Source organism: Balaenoptera musculus, chromosome 3 (genome assembly GCF_009873245.2).
Source record: "Balaenoptera musculus isolate JJ_BM4_2016_0621 chromosome 3, mBalMus1.pri.v3, whole genome shotgun sequence".
Lineage (NCBI taxonomy): Eukaryota > Metazoa > Chordata > Mammalia > Artiodactyla > Balaenopteridae > Balaenoptera > Balaenoptera musculus.
The window spans coordinates 8,374,652-8,393,350 of NC_045787.1; positions in this window are offsets into that span (position 1 = coordinate 8,374,652).

Genomic DNA, 18,699 nt, shown 5'->3' on the forward strand with positions numbered 1-18,699 from the left:
GAATTTCCATCTTTTTTTGCCAGGCTGTACGTCCAAACAAGCTATCTCACCTTTTCATTTGGAAAGTATGTCCATCAGAACTACAGTCAGGTCTGAGATCAGTCAGAATGTTTTGGTTCTATACCAGCCTGCAGCTATTCTGATGGGTCAGCACATGTGCTACACCAGTTGTTAAGTAGCTTGAATAGACCCTGGGTCACAGCTCATCTATCTCCCATTTCTGAAGATGCTCTCTGCTCCTTTCTCCTTGATCCATCCAACCTAACTTCCTCCTGCGAGGCTCCATTTGGACTGCTCTTTCAAGATCACCAAGGACCTGCATGTTCCCAAAGGCGTGGATGGTTTGAGCAACAGTTAGCAGCAGTACAGCACAAATTACTCCTTTCTCCTGGTTGCTTTGTCTTATTTTCTCCACCACCACACTCCTCTGGTTTTGCTTCCACCATCCTGATCCCTTTTGGGGAGCCCATGCAAGCTCCTCATCTTCCACTCATTCTTAAATGTGGCCATGTCTCAGAGCACTTTTCTGTCCTTGCTCTACAAAAAGTCTCATCAACCATTTGACTCTAAATGGTGAGCTCCAGCCCAGATTTCTCTAGGCCAATCGGCAAATCCAGTAGAACATCACTCAGGAACTCAAACTCTACATATCCACAACTGGACTCCACGTCATTCCACAATTCCAATAATTCACATTATTTCAACTACTACTGAAGGAGAAGTCACTCACTCCAGTGCACCCTGGAAATGGCACCTCAAAATACCTGCTCGTCCCCATCAGAAACCTGGATATCTTCCTTAATTCCTCCCTCTCACTTTCCATCGAGTGCCCTTTATTCTACCTCCTCAACAGCCCTCCAATCTGTCAGTCTGCTTTTGACATTCCCATTGTCGCCATCCTCTGAGCTGACATCCTTTCTTGCCCATCCCAGCCCATCAGTCTTGATGGCATCCTTGCACCATCTTCCTCTCCTCCACTCTCACCTCCACACTGCAACCAGAGTGAACTTTCCAAAACTTAAATCTGATCCCATCACTCCATTGCTTTAAGACTTTAAAACTCTTAAATATTTTCCATTGGCTTTAGGATGACACCTGAACTCTTGGTATGAATCAAGGTTCTCCTAGACACAGGTACTGCTGCATCTCTGCTTCATCTGCTGCTCTTCTCTTTGCATCTTTGACATGCAGAACCACTTATATGCCACCCTCTCACTCACCTGCAAACATCTGAACAAGCCGTTCTGCCTGTGCCTCAAAGAGCACTCCCTCCCTACACTCCAACTCCTGATACACACCCACTCACACCTTATTCATGGGCCAACTCCCACTTAACCCTTCTCAGTGTATCTTAAAGGATACTTCTCTTTGGCAGGAGTTTCCTGGCCTTCTAAGGTGTGTCTCTTTGTGGTGGGTTCCCTTAGCACCCTGTATTCCCCATCACAATAATTATTATACATGATTTTCATTTTTTTCTAAATCTTCTTTCCCTTTAAACTGTAAGACCTATGCCCACAGAACTACTTTGGTTATTCCCTATCCTATTCTCCATGACAAAACTGGTACTGGAAAAGAGTAGGCACTAAATAAATATTGAACAAATATGAGAATGAATGAAAGAAAAAGTAAATTATATGTCACCTCCTCCATAAAGCCTATATCAGCGTTTCTCCAACTTAGAGCTATTGCTATTTTGAGCCAGACAATCTTTTATGGAGGGTTGTCTTGTGCACTGTAGAATGTTTAACAGCATCCTTAAATACCTTAAATAGCACCCTGCCTGTTTGTGACAATCAGAAATGTCTTCAGACACTGAGGTGTGCAATGTGAGAACCACAGACCCACACTGACCTCTGTCCCTTCTCATAACTTCTTCACTGCCACTTATTATCACCTAATTGTTCTTCACTCCAAAAGAACTGAAAACTCCTTGGAATCAGGGCCCTGTCCGCTAGTGTCCTCACAGCATCTTATCCTGGACTGAAGGTAACAAATGGAATCCACATATGTGTCCGTAAGTGGAAAGGCATGGAAAGCTAAGATCTCCATTCTCATTGGCAGGTAGAATTCTGACTCTCCATCTTAACACTATCCTACCTGCCCAAACCTTTCAATACTGGAAAATTCAGCATTATCAGAAAGCCTTTAATGAACTATTAATTTTATTCAGTGCTAGTGATGGTTAATTTTATGTGTCAACTTGACTGGACCACAGGGTAACCAGATATTTGTCAAACATTGTTCTGGATGTGTCTGAAAGGGTGTTATTGAATGAGATTAACATTGAAATTGGTAGACTGACTAAAGCAGATTGCTCTCCCTAATGTGGGTGGGTTTCATCCAATCAGTTGAAGGTCTGAATAGAGCAAAACAGCTGAACTTCCCTAAAATAAGGGAAACTCTTCCTGCCTGATTGCCTTCAAGTTGTGACATCAGTCTTTCCCTACCTTCAGACTCGAGCTGAAACAGCTGCTCTCTTTGGGTCTCAAGCATGCCAGCCTTCAGACCAGAACAACACTAGCAACTCTCCTGTGTCTCCAGCTTGCCGACTGCAGCTCTTGGAACCTGTTAGCTTCCAAAATCACGTGAGCCAATTCCTTATATTAAATCTCTTTCTGTATATACATACATCTTATTAATTCTGTTTCTCCAAAGAACGAACCCAAACACAGTGCTGTTCTACATGCTGTGTAAAGAAGATTTAAAACATTGCAGAACTAATAATCTCCCCATCTGGAATTCATTAACCTCTCATTTTCTAAAAATTCAACAAAGTTAACTGAACCATGGGCAGCTTGCTACAGGTCCACTGGTCACTCCCTTGGAGCGCTTTTTTCTCTGGATAACTCAGTTCTACATACCTTCTGGCACATTTGGGCCATAACCAAAGGGAATGGAACCAGCTTGCCCTTGACCTTCTATAATGACATTTGACTTCTCCTAAACTATCCTAGATGTCTCTAATGCTCTTTAAATAAATAATGATGATAATTAATATCAGCCAAAAAATATGGTTAAAAATTAACCATTTATATTAAATATTTAGCAAATGTTTATGTATGATTTTAACATTGTAGTAGTCCTGCTTAAAAGGAACCCCAACATGCCATTTCCTAAGATTTGAAAAACACTATTCTATCTAGGAAATCACCTCAATTAATACATGTACATGTAGTAAAAAGAGACAGTAAAAAAATTGCATCTTTCCTTTATTATGTGCTCATACTCAAACACACAATAAACAGGCAGGTCAAACCAAAGCCTCTTCTGTGAGTGCAACCATGTGGTATGGTGGGAAGAACAGTTCTTAAAGTCATCCCCCCATGTTCTGAGCCAAGTTCTGCCACCAGTCACCTCGTGAGCTTGGGAGCATTCCCTGTACATCTCTTTGGCCCTCAGTTTACTCATCTTTAAAATGCGGAGAAAGATTCCATTCAATGGCCAAGGTCCCTTCTAGAGCTAAAATTTCAGTTTTGAGTATGTCTATGACACAATTCTTCAATCTGATAATGATTTTTATACTCGTTTTTCAATTGGCAAATTGACAAAAGTAAAATTGGTTTAAAAAAAAAAAAGCATTTACACTGCCCTGGAATGAAATGGCACAAAAGAGAAATCTCCCCTGCCAGAAGATGGGAGGGTCAGAAGCAGTAGAGAATAAGGAGTGGGGGCAGGATAAGAAGAAGACTCAGAACTCAAGCTGCAAATGGCAAACTTGTGCTATGACACAGTCCTACCTCCACGACATACGCTTATAACCATGGTGAGTATTACCAGAGTAGTGGTGGCAACACAAGACCACACAGAAATGGACAAGTAGAATTATGGGTCCCAAGAACCAAATGCTGATGGCCATGGTTGGTACTAAAGAACTTTGACCAGTAAAAGAACTCATTCCTCGAATGCAACATGGAAACCCCCAAGTCCACAAGCCAACAACATTGCCACAGCTGCCCCATAACTTCCCTGTGTAAAGAGCCATCCCATCCCAGGGCCCTCAACCCAAAATCTGAGTGTCACAGATGTGCTTCCCATTAGTCATCTGTCCCAGCCTGGTCTACCTCCAATAAAGTTAAGCTTCACTTTTAAGTCAAAATTTCCAAATATTTTCTTATGTCCGTTAGCTATAACTGGAATGCTTGTCCCCAGGTAAAATCCTGTGCACTCAGGATGTTTTGGTGCCAAAGATTTGGCCCAAATCCCCAGAAACATTCCTCTGGAGTGGAAATCCTAATAGGTTTAGAGTGAGTGAAAAGCATTTGACCACAACCTGAAACTTGACTATATAGAGATAGCTCCATCCTTGACAACAAGGGACACAGAGAGAGACAAGGGGGATTCATTTTGAGTGGCATGTGTCAAAGATTGTGCACAGGTTCAAATTTCTCCTACAGCCACGTGTGCTAGAAACCGTAAAGGGGGACGAACAGCAAGCAGCCAAAACACTTTGAGTTTGTTTTTCAAAATAAGCAGATAAAAGGCCCAATGGGCATTGATATCAGAAAAGAATAAAGCTAGTTAAGCCTAAAAAGGAGTCTAATGCAGCTCATTTTACCTAAAGTCTCCTATATTTTTGCCCTGTTGCAAATTGTAGGTGGATACATAAATCGTTTAAAGTCATTTCTGTCTTTTCTCTCTAAATTTCCAATTATAACACCCGCGGTACCAAATAGAGGGGGAGTTGTAATCAATTTCTTAAATAAATTCATGTAAAATAAATTTAGACCCAAAGGATCTGAACAACAAAGCCAATTCATTCAACCAGGAAATCAGATTTTGACAGCCAGGCTTTTTAAAAAATTGAATTTATTTTCCAGAGAACTTATTCAAGTGCTCACTGCCACCAGGCACTGTAACAGAACCGTAACCAACGCACTGTTCCAATATGGGACCTATTTGTAATTTAAGGACACATTAGATAGATGGGTGACATGGATTTTACCCCAGCTTGACCACCAAGGAGTTGTAGACCCTGAGGCAATCACTTCCTCTCAGCCTTGTTTCAGTATTTGTAAAATGGGGCACAGTAGTTGATGCACTAATGGCCCAATTCTTCACCCCTCTTGTATCTTCACCCTTTGCCAAGTAAGTTGGTAATACTCTCCCAATCTGACTCTAGATTTGGCCATTGACATTGGTCGATAGAATATAATAGAAATAAAAGTGCATCAGTTCCGGGCGTCCCTGGTGGTGCAGTGGTTAAGAATCCGCCTGCCAATGCAGGGGACACGGGTTCGAGCCCTGGTCCAGGAAGATCCCATATGCCACGGAGCAACTAAGCCCATGCGCCACAGCTACTGAGCCTGTGCTCTAGAGCCCGTGAGCCACAACTGCTGAGCCCACGTGCCACAGCTACTGAAGCCTGTGCTTCTAGAGTCCATGCTCCGCAATAAGAGAAGCCATGGCAATGAGAAGCCCGCTCACCGCAACGAAGACCCAACGCAGACAAAAATAAATAAAATAAATAAATTTATTTTAAAAAAGAGTGCATCAGTTCCAAGCCTAGGCCAAGAGGCCTTGCACGTTTCCACCTGCTTTCTTGAGCTTCTGCCATCACCATGGGAAAGACATGCTGGGACTCTAGCCCCCGAAGAGGGTGAGAGACGTGTTGAGCAGAGCCAAGTGTGCCCTGCCACGTCTCTCCTGCCAAGTCAAGCTGACACCCATTCCACAGCAGCAAATGTAACTGAGATGAGCAAAGCCATCCATGAGAATAAATAACTCAGAGTGGATGTTACACAACCAAAGCTAACTAGTACAGAGACAACATCATCTGCCCCAACTACCTCACTGGCATGTTGGGAAGATCAATTGGAATCATGTATGTAAGAGCACTTGAAAGACTGTAAAGCTGCCTCCCGTCCATGGGTAGGACCACATGCTCTGTACCCCATTAAGTTCTATTCTGCACCTTGGGCAGATTCTCCAGGTGGACGCTCCATTCTGAACTTGGTTTTCCTAGCCTGGTGACAGTTTCTATACCACGTTTCATGCATATCTTCTGACTTTCTATCCAATCCCTTTGGATTCTGGTGGACAGCGTGCTCACTCATTACTCTAATTCCCATCCTCCATCCCCCAAATAGAAAGTTTCCTCTAAAATCTCCATTCGTTCCATGTTCTGCAGAATCCAGGGCCAGACCTTCCCCCTCCCTTTGACCTATTCTGTTTCCCGTACCCCTATCTGATATTCCCTAGTCATGACTTAATCTGAAAGGGTGCTCAAACATATGATATATCATTACTACAAAGCATCATGGCAAAATTAACTTTGTCCCTGAGGAATTGTGTGTGCTACTAATTGTCACTTGAAAGGCTTGTTGAATATTGGGTAGGTGGGTAGACAAACCCTTTCCCAAGGCTACTTAAGCGTATGTTTCTTCTCGTTTTTGTGCTAGAGTGAATGTTACCATACTTAGAATAACTTCTCTCAGGGTGGGCTAAGAACATTCTTGGAATGCTACCTTCCCCATCACCCAGCTTGGAGACAGGCAAGGGAAGGTCGCTGGCCATCCTAGGGCAAACTCTGCATTTCATCAGTAAATTGTGGGAGTCCACGCCATGCCTAGAGAGGGTTGCCTGAAGAAAATTGTGTATCCAAGAGCATGGTCACTAGGATGAGGCCACCAAGGCCATGTGAGGTGAGGAGGAGTGGAGAGGGCAGCAATTCTTACCACGGTTAGTGACCAAAGCCAACTGATGCACGGAAGAAAGGCAATGTCCAAACAGAACCGTGCACAGCTCACCACTGGGCTCGGCCCATCAGCAGGACACCAGAGACAGACAGAGCTGTGGTCAGTAGGCAGCCTGAAGAAGAGGTGCTCTCTGTCCTAGCACCTCAGTGTTGGCTGCTACAGCCGACTGTGGACCACTCCAAAGATGGGTGCTCAAGCCCACGTAAAAGAAGGCCAGTGATGCCTGTGAAAAGTCTGGGTGCCATCAGATGATATGGAGACCGAGATATGGACCTTGAAGCAAGAAGGAATCCAAAGGAAACAGTTGAGAAACTTATGACCAAAGACCCAGCACCCACAAGAAAGGCAGAGTTTCTTTGAGCAAAGAAAAGTGCTTTTAGTCATTAGACTAGCTACCCATTAGCATTTAGCATCTGCTAAGAGCCTGTTACGGGCCTGTTACAGTGCAATGAAGGATAAAAGGAAAATCGAGATGTATCACCTGCCTGCAGAGGATTGTAAAAATGGTTTAGAATTCATTGCTAAAACATAAGAAACAATAGTCAAGAGTAACACAACAAAATATAATTAAGTGCAAACACGTTATACACCAGTTGTTCTCAAATTCCAGTGTACTTCAGGATCATCTAGGAGTTTTGTTTAAAAAGATAGAAGCCCTAGCCCACCCCAAATACATCAGGATCCACAGGAGAGGGTCCAGGCAGTGGCGATGCACACCTGATTGGAGACAGGGGACACACACGAGAGCTCTGAGAGCTCAGAGGAGGCGGGATCAGAGGCATCCTGGACCACAGGAAACAGAGCTGCCCTTGACCCAGAGGAGCCTGACCCCCAAATCAGGCAAAGAAATATTGGATCATGGCCCTGGCACACTCGGTGTTACTTTTTAAGATACTGTTAAAAATACTTAGCTCCTGTTTTTATCAGATTGGCCTTGAGCCTTTCTGAGTATGATGTTTGCTCAATTCAAACATGACTTAAACCACCAAGAAGGAAGTGATCTGAAAACTCCATATCGGCTTTGAAATAGCTCCATGCCTTACAAGTATCCAACCATTTCAAACAATGGTTAAGACAGGTCAGTGGACTTTGTGTTATCAAGTTCCCATCCACCTCAAATAGAAAGCTTCCCCAAATCTATTTCTATTTTAGCAAATTATGATCAATAGGAGATACCTGAGCAGCTTGATGTCTTTCTGCCTTGGTACAGTCACTGTAAGGAAATGCAAATTAAACAAAGGAGGCAGGTTTATACAGGATGATACATTGGCTCCTCTGTGAGTCAGCTTGGGCTGACATGACAAAATACCACAGACTGGGGGGTTTACACATTAGAAATTTATTTTTGCACAGTTCTGGAGGCTGGAAGTCCAAGGACAAGGTGCCGTCAGGGTTAGTGTATGGTGAGGCCTCTCTTCCTGGCTTGCAAATGGACCCCTTCTTGCTGTGTCCTCACCTGGTCTCTCCTCTGTGCACGTGTGCAGAGAGAAAGAGAGAGACCTCTGGGTGTCTCTTCCTCTTCTTATAAAGACACCAGCCCTATCGGATTAGGGCCTCACCCTTACAACATCATTTAACCTTAATTACCTCCCCAAAGGCTCTATCTCCAAACACAGTCACATTGAGAATCAGGGCTTTAGCATATTAATTGGGGGAGAAGGAGGGAGGGATACAATTCAGTCCAAAACAGATCCCAAAGGAGTACTCAGACAATGCAGTTTTACACTGGCAAGTCCATACCTTCCTACCCTAGAGGAGGCAAGTCCCTCGGTTTTAATGGATTTTTTAAAACATGCTTTTATTTACCAAACCCATACAAAGTGTCCATCTCTGGCAAGCTTTGTACAAGGTGCAGGGAATGCTATGGTGGGAAAACGAGACATGGTCCCCACCTCTCAGATCTTACAGTCTAGTAGAATGAACTCTGCTCATCACCCAAGTACAGAATGAGGATAGAGGGGTGAAAGTGGATGTGATGATAATCCCACAGAGCTAGATCTTTCCAATCCAGAACGCATTCACCACTTCACTCTGTCTATGCCCATTTCACTTACTCCTTCCAAATTAATCTACCAAACAGCTGTTCCAGTCTACACACTCTCACCAGCAGGATACAAAGGGTTCCCCATGTTCAAGTCAATGCTTGATATTTTCCAACTCTATAGCTTTTGACAGTTGGATGGTTATCTTGATTTAATTTGCATTTCTTTGATTACTAATGAGATTTCTTACAAGCCGTTAGCTTTTTCCTCTCTGAATTGCCTCTTCTTGCCCTTTGCCATATTTCTATTTGTTTCCTGACTTTTTCTTGTTGATTTACAGGTGGTTCCTTACATACACTAGAAACTAATCATTCACTGACTGTGTGTTTTAGAAATGTCTTCTCAGTCTGTCAACACTGGCAATGATGTCAGAGTAGACATGTGTTGCCCTTCCCTGAGGGAGGATTACACACGCCTGACCCATTGATAACAAGCTTGGCCATATGACTTCCTCTGGCGAAAACATGTGAACAGAGGTGACGTGATCTTTTCAAGCCAAAGCTTTAAGATTCATGACATGAAACTGCCATGTACTTTGCTCTCAGAGAGGGGCCACCCCTTTGGCCTGGATCCTGGAACAAAGGAGACACATGGAGTAGACCCCCAGCCAGCCCATAGTCACCTCTGCAGACAGAAACTTTTGCTATTATAAGCTATAGGTTTGGTTGTCTGATTTTGATGTTGATTGTTTTGGCAGAAGAGCTGAACGATTCCAAGACTGATACCAGAATAAAGTGTTACTGTAATAAACACAAAATATGTGCATGGGCCTTGGGGTCGAGTGGCAGGTGACAAAAAAAAAAAAAAGAAAACCTGATATTAAAGGCTTTTTATGCAGTGCCGAAGCATTTGATAAAACTATCACCTGCGATAATCTGGAAGGCAGAGTGTCACTAATGAACTTGTGGTTTTGGGGAGAAAGCAGAATGTTGGTAACACTGGATATTTGCTAATGGCTGTTTTTGACAATGCACAATAAAAAAGGAATAAGCTCATAGAAGAAATGGCCATTTTGCAAGCAGAATTGAAAGATAGTTTGGAGAGGCCATAAATTCCAGGATTTGCAAGTTAAAAAATAGTGCTGTTTCTCATCTCCAACCTGTAAAAGATAAAACTGAGAAGGCCTTGAGCTACAAAACCCAATTAAGACTCATCCCTGGGGCAAAGATGAAATCAAGTAGCCTGGGTAGCCCACTGTTCAAACTCTAATGGGGTAGAAATGGGGGGACGGGATCAAGCCTTGTAAGTGAGCTACTCTTCACCCATCAGAGAACAAGGTGATACAGGATGCCAAAAATGAACGATTCCATAAATGGCAACAAAAGCCCTTTGGTTAGAAATACAGAGGTGTAATTGCTTTCTATCTCTGTGTAAAAAGTGCCACAAACCCTGTTGCTTAAAATGACTTACTATCTCACAATTTCCATGGGTCAAGAGTCAGTGTGGGTTAGCTAGGTGCTACACTCAGCCTCACATCAGGTTAAACTAAGGTGTCAGGCAGGGCTGTGGTCTCATCTGAGGCTGGAGGTGCTTCTCCAAACTCACTGGTTATTGTCAGAATTCAGTTACTTGTGGTTAAATGACCGAGACCCTCAGCTCTCAGACACTATCTACCACAAAGTTCACGTGCATTCATCACCAAAAAAAAAAGTAAAGGTAACTTACATGAGGAAATGACATGTTAATTAGCTTGACTGTAGTTTTTATTTCACTATGTGTATATATATATAGCAAATCATCATGTTCTACAGCTTAGATATACATAAAAATATATAATTTAAAAGGAAGCAAAACAGATAGTATGGTTAAAATAGAATACATGCGTAGATTTATCATTGGACAAAGAGGGTCATTACATGTTAAAGGAAGGCAAAATTCACAGGGAACATGTTAGTCTTTGCTATGTGGCCAACCATGCCAGAATTTAGTGGCCTAAAGCAATGATTTTTTATTTATCTCACTATTCTGTGAGTTGGTGATTTCAGTTGGGCTCCACTAGGCATTTCTTCTGATGGTCTCTGCTGGGCTCAGTCTGCATTTGTGGTCAGCTGCCATGGTCAGCAGCTGGGGTTGGCTGACTGTCTGCAGGGCCAACAGGAGCAACGCTGAGGATGGGGCCAGGCTAGCCGGGGATGGTCATATGGCCGTGGTGGCAGGAGTCCCCAGAGCAGCAAAAGAGCAAGCTCCAGTGGGCCAGTGCTTTTCAGTCTGTGCTTCTGCCATGTTTGCACCTATGCATGTTTATAAATAACTTAGCATCAAAATAAGCCAAACTAGAGCTCTCAGAAATATAAGAAGAATCAAAGGGCTTCCCTCGTGGTGCAGTGGTTAAGAATCCGCCCACCAATGCAGGGGACACGGGTTCAAGCCCTGGTCCAGGAAGATTCCCACATGCCGTGGAGCAACTAAGCCCGTGCGCCACAACTACTGAGCCTGTGCTCTAGAGCTCACAAGGCACAGCTACTGAGCCTGTGTGCCACAACTACAGAAGCCCGTGTGCCTAGAGCCCGTGCTCCGCAACAAGAGAAGCCACCGCAATGAGAAACCCGTGCACCGCAACACAGAGTAGCCCCCACTCACGATAATTAGAGAAAGCCCGTGCACAGCAACGAAGACCCAAGGCAGCCAAAAATAAATAAATAAATAAATAAATTTATTAAAAAAAAAAAAACCACAGCCATAGCTTTATCTTGAGTGAGTTCTCAATCTTTACATAGACAAAAGAATTAGGATTCAAATAGTATAATGAATAAGGTCACCAAATATCAAAGTCTGTTTTCTATAGAGAATATGCATCCTTTCTTCAATGTCTTTGGAACAGTTACAAAATTTGACCACATGTTGAGGTGATAAAAGAAATCTCAGTAAATCAAAAATAAAGAAAAGAAAAAAAGAAGACACTGTTTAGGCAATATTCTCTGACCAAATGCAATACAACTAGAAATTAACAAAACTATAAACAAGAAAGTTCAAACCACATGGAAATTAAAACACTTTCCTGGATAACTTGTTGGGTCTATAATTATAGACTACTTAGAAAAAAGTGATAAAACTATATATCGGGCTTCCCAGGTGGCGCAGTGGTTGAGGATCTGCCTGCCAATGCGGGGGACATGGGTTCGAGCCCTGGTCTGGGAGGATCCCACATGCCGCGGAGCGGCTAGGCCCGTGAGCCACAACTACTGAGCCTGCGCATTTGGAGCCTGTGCTCCGCAGCCGGAGAGGCCGCGATAGTGAGGGGCCCGCGCACCGCGATGAGGAGTGGCCCCCACTTGCCGCAACTGGAGAAAGCCCTCACACAGCAACGAAGACCCAACACAGCAAAAATAAATAAATTAATTAATTAATTAATTAATGAAAAAAAAAAAAACTATATATCAAAAACTATGGAACGCTTCATATTAGGGGACAGCAAACTTTTTCTGTAAAGGGCCACACAGTAAATATTTTAGGTTTTGTGGGCCATAGGTCTCTCTGTAACGACTTAATTCTGCCATGGTAGTGTGAAGCAGCCATACACAACACACAAATGAATGGGTGTGGATATGTTCCAGTAAAACTTTATTTACAGGAACAGGCAGCAGGCTGGACTTGGCCCATAGCCTTGGTTTACCAACTCCTGCTTTATATTAATTAAATGTTAAGCACTTAGAGAGAAATTCCTAACTTTACATGTTTTTGTTGCTAAACAAGAAGGAATAGAAATCAATGAAATAAGTAATGTACTCTAGGAGCTAGAAAAATATCAACAACAGCAAAACAGAAAAAGCAAGAATAAAAATATAACACTAAAAACAGAAATTAATGAAAGAGAAGACAGAAAAACAATACCATTGGTAAATAAAACCAACATTAGAGAATACCAATAAAATATACAAACCCCAAACAAATCTAATCAAGAAAAATGAGGGGAAAAGCACAAACACACATTATTAAGAATTAGAAAGGAGCCACAACCACAGATGTAGAAAATGCTTTTTAAAATCATAAGCAAATACTATGAATGACCGTATGGTAATAAATATTTAACTCTCAATGAAATGGTTAATTGTCTAGAAATAGTCTATTTACTAAAATTAACTCTTCAAAGGGGAGCAAGTCTGAACAGATCAAGAATAAGAAAACAGGTAACAGGCTTTCCTGGTGGCACAGTGGTTAAGAATCCGCCTGCTAATGCAGGGGACACAGGTTCGAGCCCTGGTCCGTGAAGATCCCACATGCCGCGGAACAACTAAGCCCATGAGCCACAACTACTGAACCTGCGCTCTAGAGCCCGTGAGCCACAACTGCTGAGCCCATGTGCCTAGAGCCCATGCTCCGCAACAAGAGAAGCCACCGCAATGAGAAGCCCGCGCACTGCAACGAAGAGTAGCCCCCACTAACTGCAACTAGGGAAAGCTCATGCTCAGCAATGAAGACCCAATACAGCCAAAGATAGATAAATTTATTTTAAAAAAAGATGTTTAGGAGAGACCTTCAAGATGGTGGAGGAGTAAGACGTGGAGATCACCATCCTCCCCACAAATACATTAGAAATACATCTACATGTGGAACAACTCTTACAGAATACCTACTGAATGCAGGCAGAAGACCTCAGACTTCCCAAAAGGCAAGAAACTCCCCCACGTACCTGGGTAGGCCAAAAGAAAAAAGGAAAAACAGAGACAAAAGAACAGGGACGGGACCTGCACCTCGGGGAGGGAGCTGTGAAGGAGGGAAAGTTTCCACACACTAGGAAGCCCCTTCACTGGTGGAGATGGGGGATGGCGGGGGGGAATCTTCAGAGCCATGGAGAAGAGTGCAGCAACAGAGGTGCAGAGGGCAAGGTGGAGAGATTCCCGCACAGAGGAGCAGTGCCGACCAGCACTCACCAGCCCGAGAGGCTTGTCTGCTCACCCGCCGGGGCAGATGGGGGCTGGGAGCTGAGGCTCGGGCTTTGGAGGTCAGACCCCAGGGAGAGGATGGAGGTTGGCTGCATGAACACAGCCTGAAGGGGCTAGTGCACCACAGCTAGCCAGGAGGGAGTCTGGGAAAAAGTCTGGACCTGCCTAAGAGGCAAGAAACCATTGTTTCAGGTGCACAAGGAGAGGGGATTCAGAGCACCACGCAAAGAAGCTCCAGAGACAGGCGTGAGCCGCGGCTATCAACGCAGACACCAGAGACGGGCATGAGATGCTAAGGCTGCTGCTGCAGGCACCAAGAAGCCTGTGTGCAAGCACAGGTCACTATCCACACCTCCCCTCCCAGGAGCCTGTGCAGCCCGCCACTGCCAGGGTCCCATGATCCAGGGACAACTTCCCCAGGAGAACACATGGTGCGCCTCAGGCTGGTGCAATGTCATGCCAGCCTCTGCCGCTGCAGGCTCACCCCGCATTCCATACCCCTCCATCCCCCCGGCCTGAGTGAGACAGAGCCCCCTAATCAGCTCCTTTAACCCTGTCCTTTCTGAGCGGGAACAGATGCCCTCAGGGGACCTACACACAGAGGCGGGGCCAAATCCAAAGCTGAACCCCGTGAGCTGTGCGAACAAAGAAGAGAAAGGGAAATCTCTCCCAGCAGCCTCAGGAGCAGTGGATTAAATCTCCACAATCAACTTGATGTACCCTGCATCTGTGGAATACCTGAATAGACAATGAATCATCCCAAAATTGAGGTGGTGGACTTTGGGAGCAACTGTAGACTTGAGGTTTGCTTTCTGCATCTAATTTGTTTCTGGCTTTATGTTTATTTTAGTTTAGTATTTAGAGTTTATTATCATTGGTAGATTTGTTTATTGATTTGGTTGCTCTCTTCACCTCCCTTTTTTAAAAATACATAGATATATATTTTTTTCCCATTTTCTGTTTTTGTGAGTGTGTATGTATACGTTTCTTTGCGTGACTTTGTCTGTATAACTTTGCTTTTACCATTTGTCCTAGGGTTCTGTCTGTCAGTTTTTTTGGTTTTTTTACTTTTTACTTTTTTTTATTTTTAATAATTTTTTTTATTTTTTATTTTAATAACTTTTTATTTTATTTTATTTTATTTTTCTCCCCTTTCTTCTAAGCCATGTGGCTGACAGGGTCTTGGTGCTCTGGCCAGGTGTCAGGTCTATGCCTCTGTGGTGGGAGAGCTGAGTTCAGGACATTGGTCCACCAGAGACCTCCCAGCTCCACATAATATCAAATGGCAAAAGCTCTCCCAGAGATCTCCATTTCAATGCTAAGACCCAGCTCCACTCAACGACCAGCAAGCTATAGTGCTGGACACCCTATACCAAAGAACTAGTAAGACAGGAACACAACCCCACCCATTAACAGAGAGGCTGCCTAAAATCATAATAAGGTCACAGACACCCCAAAACACACCACCAGACACAGTCCTGCCCACCAGAAAGAGAAGACCCAGCCTCATCCACCAGAAAACAGGCACCACTCACTTCCACCAGGAAGCCTAGACAACCCACTGAACCAACCTTACCCACTGGGGGCAGACACCAAAAACAAAGGGAACTATGAACCTGCAGCCTGTGAAAAGGAGACCCCAAACACAGTAGGTTAAGCAAAATGAGAAGACAGAGAAACACACAGCAGATGAAGGAGCAAGGCAAAAACCGACCAGACCAAATAAAGGAAGAGGAAATAGACAGTCTACGTGAAAAAGAATTCAGAATAATGATAGTAAAGATGATCCAAAATCTTGGAAAGAGAATGGAGAAAATACAAGAAACTTTTAACAAGGGCCTAGAAGAACTAAAGAGCAAACAAACAATGATGAACAACACAATAAATGAAATTTAAAATTCTCTAGAAGGAATCAATAGCAGAAAAACTGAGGCAGAAGAACAGATAAGTGACCTGGAAGATAAAATAGTGGAAATAAATACTGCAGAGCAGAATAAAGAAAAAAGAATGAAAAGAATTGAGGACAGTCTCAGAGACCTCTGGGACAACATTAAAAGCACCAACATTAAAATTATAGGCATCCCAGAAGAACAAGAGAAAAAGAGACTGAGAAAGTATTCGAAGAGATTATAGTTGAAAACTTCCCTAATATGGGAAAGGAAATAATCAATCAGGTCCAGGAAGTGCAGAGAGTCCCATACAGGATAAATCCAAGTAGAAACACACCAAGACACATATTAATCAAACTATCAAATATTAAATACAAAGAAAAAATATTAAAAGCAGCAAGGGAAAAGCAACAAATAATATACAAGGGAATCCACATAAAGTTAACAGCTGATCTTTCAGCAGAAACTCTGCAAGCCAGAAGGGAGTGGCAGGACATATTAAAAGTGATGAAAGGGAAAAACCTACAACCAACATTACCCAGCAAGGATCTCATTCAGATTCGACAGCGATATTAAAACCTTTACACACAAGCAAAAGCTAAGCGAATGCAGCATCACCAAACCAGCTTTACAACAAATGCTAAAGGAACTTCTCTAGGCAGGAAACACAAGAGAAGGAAAAGACATACAATAACAAACCCAAAACAATTAAGAAAATGGTCATAGGAACATACATATCGATAATCACCTTAAATGTAAATGGATTAAATGCTCCAACCAAAAGACCTAGACTGCTTGGATGAATACAAAAACAAGACCCATATATATGCTGTCAACAAGAGATGCACTTCACACCTAGGGACACATACAGACTGAAAGTGAGGGGAAGGAAAAAGATATTCCATGCAAAAGGAAATCAAAAGAAAGCTGGAGTAGCAGTTCTCATATCAGACAAAATAGACTTTAAAATAAAGACTATTCCAAGAGACAAAGAAGGACACTACATAATGATCAAGAGATCAACCCAAGAAGAAGATATAAAAATTGTAAATATTTATGCACCCAACATAGGAGCACCTCAATACATAAGGCAAATGCTAACAGCCATAAAAGGGGAAATCGACAGTAACACAATCATAGTAGGGGACTTTAACACCCCACTTTCACCAATGAACAGATCATCCAAAATGAAAATAAGTAAGGAACCACAAGCTTTAAATGATACATTAAACAAGATGGACTTAATTGATATTTATAGGACATTCCATCCAAAAACAACAGAATACACTTTCTTCTCAAGTGCTCATGGAACATTCTCCAGAATAGATCATATCTTGGGTCACAAATCAAGCCTTAGTAAATTTAAGAAAATTGAAATCATGTCAAGTATCTTTTCCAACCACAACGCTATGAGACTAGATAGCAATTACAAGAAAAAATCTGTAAAATATTCAAACACATGGAGGCTAAACAATACACTACTTAATAACCAAGAGATCACTGAAGAAATCAAAGAAGAAATAAAAAATTACCTAGAAACAAATGACAATGAAAACACAATGACCCAAAACCTATGGGATGCAGCAAAAGCTGTTCTAAGAGGGAGGTTTATAGCAATACAATCCTACCTCAAGAAACAAGAAACACCTCAAATAAACAACCTAAACTTACACCTAAAGCAATTAGAGAAAGAAGAACAAAAAAACCTCCAAGTTAACAGAAGGAAAGAAATCATAAAGATCAGATAAGAAATAAATGAAAAAGAAATGATTGAAAGGATAGGAAAAATCAATAAAACTAAAAGCTGGTTCTTTGAGAAGATAAACAAAATTGATAAACCATTGGCCAGACTCATCAAGAAAAAAAGGGAGAAGACTCAAATCAATAGAAATAGAATTGAAAAAGGAGAAGTTAACAACTGACACTGCAGAAATACAAAGGGTCATGAGAGATTACTACAGGCAACTATATGCCAATAACATGGACAACCTGAAAGAAATGGACAAATTCTTAGAAAAGCACAACCTTCCAAGACTGAACCAGGAAGAAATAGAAAATATAAACAGACCAATCGCAAGCACTTAAATTGAGACTGAGATTAAAAATCTTCCAACAAACAAAAGCCCAGGACCAGATGGCTTCACAGGCGAATCCTATCAAACATTTAGAGAAGAGCTAACACCTATCATTCTCAAACTCTTCCAAAATACAGCAGAGGGAGGAACACTCTCAAACTCATCCTTTGATGCCACCATCACCCTGGTACCAAAACCAGGCAAAGATGTCACAAAGAAAGAAAACTACAGGCCAATATCACTGATGAGCATAGATGCAAAAATCCTCAACAAAATACTAGCAAACAGAATCCAACAGCACATTAAAAGGATCACACACCATGATCAAGTGGGGTTTATCCCAGGAATGCAAGGATTATTCAATATACACAAATCAATCAATGTTAACAAATTAACATATTAACAAATTGAAGGAGAAAAACCATATGATCATCTCAATAGATGCAGAAAAAGCTTTTGACAAAATCCAACACCCATTTGTGATAAAAACCTCTCCAGAAAGTAGGCATAGAGGGAACTTACCTCAACATAATAAAGGCCATATATGACAAACCCACAGGCAACATCATTCTCAATGGCGAAAAACTGAAGCCATTTCCACTAAGATCAGGAACAAGACAAGGGTGTCCACTCTCACCAATATTATGCAACATAGTTTTGGAAGTTTTAGCCACAGCAATCAGAGAAGAAAAAGAAATAAAAGGAATCCAAATCGGAAAAGAAGAAGTAAAGCTGTCACTGTTTGCAGATGACATGATACTATACATAGAGAATCCTAAAGATGCTACCAGAAAACTACTAGAGCTAATCAATGAATTTGGTAAAGTAGCAGGATACAAAATTAATGCACAGAAATCTCTTGCATTCCTTTACACTAATGATGAAAAATCTGAAAGAGAAATTAAGGAAACACTCCCATTTGCCATTGCAACAAAAAGAATAAAATACCTAGCAATAAACTTACCTAAGGAGACAATAGACCTGTATGCAGAACTATAAGACACTGATGAAAGACATTAAAAATGATACAAACAGATGGAGAGATATACCATGTTCTTGGATTGGAAGAATCCACATTGTGAAAATGACTATACTACCCAAAGCAATCTACAGAT